Here is an 8,554-nt window from a genome sequence, read left to right as displayed (position 1 = left end):
AAGGAATTAGTCACTGGGAGCCAGATCTACGAAATACGGTGGATGGCGAAGCAATCCGTAGCCTAATTCATGAATTTTTGCCAATATTTTCGCTGGTTTGTGGCACGGCAAACCAATTTTTTTTCTTTGATTGTGGCCGTTTTTTGGCGATTTCGTCCCTCAAACGCTCCAATAACTTGATATAGTTGCTGTTAATGGTCTTTTCTTTTTCAAGATAATCGATGAAGATTATTCCTTGCGAATCCCAAAAACCTGACGCCATAACCTTGCCAACTGATTGTTGCGTTTTCCCCGTTTTGGAGCTGGTTCATCGCGTCCAGTCCACTCGGATGACTTTGTAGTGAAATGGAGAAGCCAAGACTCATCCATGGTAACATATTGATGCAAAAACTCGCTCTTTATTTCGCTCAAACAGCTCCAAATACTGCTCCGAATCATCAAATCGTTGTTGTTTTCGGTCAAATGTAAGCACGCGCGGCAGCCATTTTGCACAGAGCTGTCTCATATCCAAATACTCGTGAACGATATGTCCAACACGTTCCTTAGACATCTTTAGGGTGTCAGCTATCTCGATCAACTTCACTTTAGGGTGTTTTAATAAATTTGGAGATTTTTTTACCGTTTTTGTCTGTAACCACCTCTTTTGGGCGTCCACTGTGTTCACCGTCCTCAGGGCTCATTTTATCACATTTGAATTTAGCATACCAATAATTGATGGTTGATTTTGTTGGAGCAGTGTCCAAAGACTCTTCATGAAACCAATTTTTGGCTTTAACTGTATTTTTCTTCTGCAAAAACCAATAGTTTAGCATCGCGCGAAGTTCCTTCTTTTCCATGATTACTCAAAACACAAAAGATGCATCACACAAAATGCTCTAGCTCATTAGGTTATGGCCCGAGTGCTGTCAAATTTGGACAGAATTCGTTTGAAGGTTGGTACAATCTAACTATGATATGGATATAAATCTTCTAGCACGATATATGTGTTAGGCTAAACAGTTATCAGCCCACCTGTTATTTCATTGTCACCCTAAGAATATGACCTACGTGTTTTGTTTTGAATACACTTAAAGGTTTTTCGAACGTATGTAACGTATGATTCACCAGAGACTTTACGAGTCCAGTGATCGGTAAAGTACGATTCTCGATTGGATCTTTGGCATTTTTATTGTAGCACTTCGTCGAAAATGATCCATCCCGCGCCAAGCTTGCTAAAATTTTGCCACAAATTGTAACTGCATTTGATTCTTATCGATGATTCATGAGAATGTTCCTATACATGTAAGACTTTGGTGAAATTTTCCTTAAGAACAGTCAGAGCTTAAGAGCTTTCTATATATATAAAAGTAGATACTAAAAACCCACTCACATACGCTCGGTCGTTGAAAGCATCTCGTGTGTAACGCACTGTTCAACGCACGTTTCATCCAAGACACAAACCGCGTTCGCCTTCCTACAGATTCAATTGTGTGTTGCACACAGGTAGGTAAACGTTCCTTGGGTTGTTTTGCACCGTCGATCCGTGCGTTCGGTTTATCTCCAGATCCCGTCTTGCTCCGATCAAAGTGCTCTCTTCTGTCAGCCGGAACGCGTGCGCATCGTGTTTGTTGTTATTATATTGACCGTTCCGTCACGTTTGCCGTGAGTTTTATGTGATTTTGCATCGTGAATCCTTTTGCAAACAGATTCTTTTGCAAGGAAATCGCCCAGTTTCATCAATTTCCAGTGTGCCGAGCATTGGGCAGAGTTCGTTTCGCTTCCAAGTTTTCTGGGAGACGCAGATACGCTGAGTCAATCGCTGTTACGGTAGCGCCCTGTGTCTGCACAGTAGAGTGAGATTACAACTAGAATGTGTACAAATTTGGGTGTCCTTCGTGGTGATGTTTGGTAAAAGTTGGAAAATTCTTCGCTAACCTCCACAGGAGTGTTAAAAATTGATTGGATGAAAAATGTGTGGAATGTGCCGATTGACCGTCTCGCTCGCTCTCACACTCGCGCTAGCAGTGATCTCCAGTTGAAGGTGTGCGTGAAAAGGAAACGTGTCCGAAAGGTGTCAATTCGTCGTCGAGTGTTGTGTGTTTTAAGCAATTTATTATAATGTATAGTAGAAAAAAGTGTAATTTAAATCCCTGCTCCAAGTTCTGCTTCTTCTCGTTTGGCTCTATTCGATCACCAATTGCATCATGAAGCGATCGGATGCTGTTTGCTGTTGCTGCTGCTGCTGATCAATTATTGTGTGTAGTGGTGTGATCGCATAGAAATCCCCTTCGGCGTACAGGTGTCCGTTAGTGTGCCGTGGTGTGCGTGCAGTGGTTGTAGAACGTGTTTGTGGCGTTTTTTTTGCTCTCCTGCTTCTTCGTCACGATAAACGGCACAGCACGAGAAAGCGAGAGGGAGAGAGCCGGAAAATATTTTTCCAAAAGGGTTTTTTTTTGCCTGACAGTTGTGTTAGCCATCGATTCAAATAGAGTGTAAAATATCCGAAAAAATACTCAATTTCTTCTATTCAACTAAGCTGCACACGATTTAGCCCTGTCATTCGTACGGGCAAAGCGACAGCCACCAAAACCGGACGCTAAAGATTCGCCATAAGCATAAGAACTGTCCCATTCACGTTCCATCACTGACTTTGATCGACGCACATCTGCTGTCGCTGTGGTTGCTCCGGTCCAGGTATGTTTTGTACGCAATAGTGACTAGATGATTCGTGCCCGATACAGGTGGATTGATTCATTCGCGAGCTTCTGGAGATTCCGTGCCTACGTACGTTTGACGCGTAAATACAACACAGCGCACTGGTGAAAAGTTTAACGAGTAAATTTGTGATAACTCGCGAGTGTTGTGTGTTCGTAAGGTAGAGAAATGATATTGTAACCTAGTTCCAACAATAAAACGGAGATCAAAGTCTCTTGTCAAACAGTACGCTGTCGCTATGATGATGCAAAGAAGTAGGCTACAGTAAGTCAGTGAACGTTCCGTATTTCTGCGTTGGAATCTGTGCTGTTGCAGCATACGATGGGAGGAATCCGCCGGAAGGCATGGGAACGGCCGCTCATTCCGAGGTGAAAGATTCAAGAGTGCTCCTATCTGTCGATGTTCAAGATAACGTAACGTTCCCGCCGCACGCAGTTTCGTTGTGAGAGGTGACAAGTGTGCGTTTCTGGATGCTGCGGCACGGCAAACGGGACGGCTACTGGGTTCGAAAGTTCCGCTAGCAACCCTCACCCCGCTTTGAGTGAGTTGGTGTTAGTGTCAATGCACTCACCCAGTGTTCAAGTACTTCGTGGGCTCGTGCATCCTTTCCAGTCTCATCACGCTCTCGGTCGTTTCACCGCAAAACCCACTTTGTGCAATCGACAGACGATAGATCGATTCCGGTTCATCATCATCGTGCCTCATTGTCAACGTCGTCGTCGACGTTGCCTTCGTCCGCTTCGTCGCGAAGCCCCGCACGGTAGCACATGACCAAGGTAGACCGCTCCACCGGGAGAGCAGAAGCGATTTTTATCAGCACCGAAGAATGCAAGCGGACTGCCAGCGGTTGCCTAGATTAGCATGCAGATGAGCATCTGGAGCTGACGGCACAAAAAAAATCGTAACCGGTAAGCAAACAGTTTAACAGATCTCCCACAAACCCTCATCTCCCGTTTCCGTCTCGAGGAATAGGTCGGTCGTTTACGAAACGAAAGACTTCAATGCCGGTGGTTCGTATGCTTTAACGCATTTGGCTTCCGTATGAATAAGCGACGAACCTTTTTTTTTCGTTTTCTTTATTGCACTTTAAGCAAGAAGAGCTTTTGTGATCTTTTAGCTGTATGTTTTTTGTTTTTGTTCTTGTTGTCTTCCCTGCGCCGTGAAAGTATGTACAGGATTGTAATGATTAGTATTTAAATGACTTTCAAGCTAATTCCGACTCGGCTCGGAAGCGGAGACGCTTCGCCCACCACGTGACACCTTTGTTTTCCTTCCCTCATTTCGTTCCGGTGTGTCTTACGATCAACTTACGATCATTTATCAAACGCTGTGCTGGTTGAAGCAGTTGTGTTTTTGTCGCTATTTCCTTTGCTAGCATTAATGTGAAATGATTTACAATCATAGAACAGCGATTGCGTCTTTTCGGTTGGCGATCGCTTTCGAACGGCTGGTGGCGGGAGCTTCTGTGCGTACCCAGGACCTGCAGGACAGGGCGAGAACCGGATGATTTATGCGGAAGCTGTTGCCCCTTTGGCACCTTCCTGGCGCAGTGTGGCAGACGGGCAGCAGGCAGATCTAGACACCGGTGTCTTCTCGGCTGGCATTAAATCAAATGACAAAACTGGCACAAAAATAGCAAAAAATCTCCCTTCTACTCCGGGGTGTGTACCGCGTGCTTTGGTGTGAAAACTGTACCGAACAGGTGCACCAGCGGCGGGTATCGCTGGGTTTAGGGTTTGGTTCTCCGCCACCGTTCACTGGTCATGTAGATGCACGCATAAAAACGGGAGCTCATGCGGCTGATTACAAATGGCACCAGGCTGATGGTGGCAATTTATATTGCTTCTATTATTAGAATTATTTCCAGCACATTTACTGCTGTCATCGGCCGAGTGGCTACTCGTTAAAGAGTTCTGCATTATGTATTTTAAAGGAATGGTTTCAAATATTAGCTCCATCCACACAAGTCTCGTATTATCCTTGGACGTATGGGAATGTTTCTTTTCGAAAGAGACTAACTGCTGCACATTAGTCAGTGCTCTTTTCATAATGCGTTCATTGACATGCGAAGTACATACGCACTAAAGAATTTTTGCTCATTGATTATCTAGCTACGAGTAGATATTATTAATTAGGTTTAATGACATTGTAGAAAAACGCGGCTTTTTCAAGGGTTTCTTAGGGACGCTATTGCGAACCAAAAAATTAGTGTCTTTATTCACTGCCGGTTTTCTACCAAAAAGAGCTCGTTGCTTACAATCCTGCCCTTTTTACACCTTTTCTCGCAAACCTAAACTCACCACGGATCTAATCGTTCTGATCGAATGCCAAGATCTACACAACGATGTCGACATTAGAAATCGCAGTGACAGCGGCGGTCGGTGTAAATACTGTTTGTTTACAACAGACATGCTGTACATCAATATTGGAATTGTAACCGAGTGTTTTATTTTCTCTTTCTGTGGATTGAATTTATACGAATAGCAAATCGGCTAAACGTGAACGACTCTGTACACTGTTATCAACAAATATCGAAAATAACTTCAAGTTCAAGTATGATGAGTTTCAATAAGTTCCAACAAACAATATCGAGTTACTAGGCATATTGAAGTTTGTAGCCATTTTTTGAAATGAGCAATGTTGCTCCTTGCTTCGGGTTCGTAGTTCTCGTACGAATTTGTCATGTTGTTGCGTCCGAATCGATCGTGGACTTCCGAATCTTGTCCAATCTTCTAGGAAAAGTCCTTTTATTTTTAACATGTAAAGAATTGCTGATCGAGAAACACCCGTACGATGTTTTGTACATAATTGATGGACACGATAAAATCAGACTTACGCTGAGAATGGAGTACTGATAAGAGATCGTATTTGATCGTAAGGTGCTGACAGCCAACCAGTCTTTCTATTTCTTCTTCTTCTTCAGCATAACAACCTCGAGATGTTTAGGGCCTGCTATTTCTGGTTTTCTCTGACTTTATTTACCTGTAGCTGCAGCACTGACTCTGCGTGCAGGGGATTGGTCCGGATGGGATTTTGGGCCAGTCCTATCGTGTGAAAACCAGTGCGACTTCCAATACGCCACCGAGCAGCCCTCCAGTTTTACTATAGTCTGAAAAAAGAAGGATCAGAACGTTTTTAGGCTTCTCATATGCGGAAGAACATTGGAGAAACCGCTGAAATGACGCGTACTTAGCGCTAAACTCGCTATTTCAGAACAAATTAGACTCTCTAAGCTCCTGGGGAACGGTTTTGTCATTAGAATGGCACCGGACGACCCAGCTCGTAAATCCTTCTAGGTCGTCCGCATAGTAAGGTAGTGCATGGAACTGAGAAGAAGGGGTGGCGTTGGTACATCTAAGAGAAAAATATTCTAATCGCATGCCTTTGCTTCTAAACGATCAGAAAGACCCTGCATCTAAGTATATAATTTTGTGTGTATATTTTTTTTTTTTCAATATAAACCATCTCATCGCTTGCAATTACATATAACAATGATTTTGCTCCATTCTCGTTTGTCAGTATCACAGTATGATCCTAGTGTTATCTATTTCCCAACATAGCTTTTCAATCCCCACAAACTGCAAATTCGACACCCTGTTTCATTTGGAAGTCTATTTTTGTTTTTTTCCGTTCTCCGCATCAAATCGAATCACCCTTCGCGTCTAATAATCCTTCGCAAACGTTCCTTCTAAGCCGACTTGAGCCGGCTCATTTCTCACAGGGTGCTATGACTTCCCTACGATGCCCGGTTCCGTTTCGCACTGGAGCGATCCAACGTGCGCGGGCTCTCTGTCGCACGGTAGTTTTGGGGCGTCCGGTTGGCTTCGAACCGGATACTAAAACCAGCCAAAAAGGCTGTATGTAAATTGAATACAGCGCTTTAGCCGCTTGTAATGCGATGACAAGTAATAAACGGCCACTGGTGGAACGCGCTGGCCATAAAAATCCTTCATCTCTGCCAACCGTGGGGCTTTTGATTTGCTTGTTGTTTTCTTCCCCGTGCTTTGGGGTGATGTTCAGCTTTTCGCTTCTATGCGTTCCCACCGTAACAGGCACGGGAAGGGAGATTGAGAAGGCGCAAGGTTTGAATGCCAGGCAAATGTTTACCGGGTTGATAACGATCTGCTGGTTCGGTAGCATGGTTATGTTTCCAGTTTGGCCTAAGCGACAAACTCAATCAACCGATTCTATCAAATTCTTTCGTTCAAATGTGCCTGCATGCAAGGTAAACGGACATACCGATCAACCTTATCCCGGTTCCAACACAATTTTATATTTGTATTGCTGATAGGAAAGCTGCTTCAAATCGAAAGTGGCCGTTTTTGCTTTTGGCAATCGTAGCAATTTCGGGTTTAAAATTGATCAGGTGTTCATGATCATTAACGACTTTTTATATACACCTTGGGCGTGGATCTGTTTTGCCCATTTTTACGGCCACTTGTTACGGGTGTTTTGAGTTTTGAAAATGAATGCCCTCCCTGCCCGTGCAGTCCGTGCGGTCCGTGCCCAAAACCACTGTTACGAAATCGCACGCACCGCGGGAAGCTCTCCCAAAGCTATTAAAAGCTTGGCCCGGCACGATCGACAGATCGTCGGAAAGAAAGGCCATTAAAAAAGCGGTGCTTCGAACGACATAACGCCCTGCCCGTTTTCGATTCCGTCCGGCCGGGGACGCCGTCCAGTGCCCTAGCTACTTCTGGGACTCGCGCTGCTCGCAATGCCGGTGGTCCGGATCGATCGGGAAATGAAAGCACACGAGGCTGCCGAATCCCGTCGACCAGCAGCAAATGGCTCGGGTGCGCTTGGCTCCCCATCTTCAGGCTGGACAACATTCCTAGATAGGAGGAGGGGGAAGGGAGGGAGGAGGGGGGGAGGGAGGGAACACTTCACGTCTCCGGGCGGCGAAAGAAAGGGGGCAGCCTCATAAAGTTGGGCTCATCGCGCACCGACAGCTTGTCTAAACATAATCGAAGCCCGTGAAAAGTAGAATTTACGATTATGATCCGTTCCGTTTTGCTGGCGGATGATTCCATGGGAACATATTTCGTAGTACCGGGAGTGGGTTTTTTGTTGTTGTTGTGAACTACCGAAAAATCATAATCGTTGCTAATGAGACATGAAAGAGAAGGGCGAGTGGAGGGAAGGATGGGAGATTGATGGTTACGAGGGGGGGAGTGAAAAACGATGGCAGGTACATTCCACCAACCTGTCGCAAACCTATCCCCGTGGTGGCTAGAAATTCCAATAATTCCGTAATTATGTTAAGAACCGAACAGAAGTCCTGCCGCCGGGAGATAATTGTTTGTGGGCAGTATACCACGCTGTTGGTCTTCACAATTGTCAATATTTCACTAAACATAAGCATTTCATGCATCGTTTATGTTATTCCTTCACTTAAGCTGCAGGTAAAATAACCATTTTTGCTACGGAAATCTCCACATAAAACACCCAGCAAAGATAAATCTCTTTTCCCCGTTTGCAAATGTTAGCGAGCTTTATTTGCGCGTTCGCGGTGCCAACCAAGGCGGATTAAGTTTCACAGCTGCTTTAAGCTTACGGCTTACGGGGTTCTCCGTAATTCCCCTTTTATCGCTCCCTTCCCCCCCACTGCAAATGCCGAATGGCAGCAGCAAACCCCGGTTAGGCATTACGACGAAGCTTTTATGCGAAAATAATGACCCCATCCGGGAATGCTTCACGCGCTCTGGTATGATGCCCGATCGAGGGTGGCACGGTGCATGGTCAATTCTGATTACTGCCTAGTGTGTGTAACTGTGATGTTCGGTTTGGTTCCATGCAGACACACAAAAAAAAACACAAGAAACCGCTCGTCCGGCAAGGGTTAGAGGTTAACCCGCGA

Source organism: Anopheles moucheti, chromosome 2 (genome assembly GCF_943734755.1).
Source record: "Anopheles moucheti chromosome 2, idAnoMoucSN_F20_07, whole genome shotgun sequence".
In the NCBI taxonomy this organism is placed as follows: Eukaryota; Metazoa; Arthropoda; class Insecta; order Diptera; family Culicidae; genus Anopheles; species Anopheles moucheti.
The sequence above is the reverse complement of the archived record's forward strand: the minus strand, read 5'-3'. Positions refer to the sequence as shown.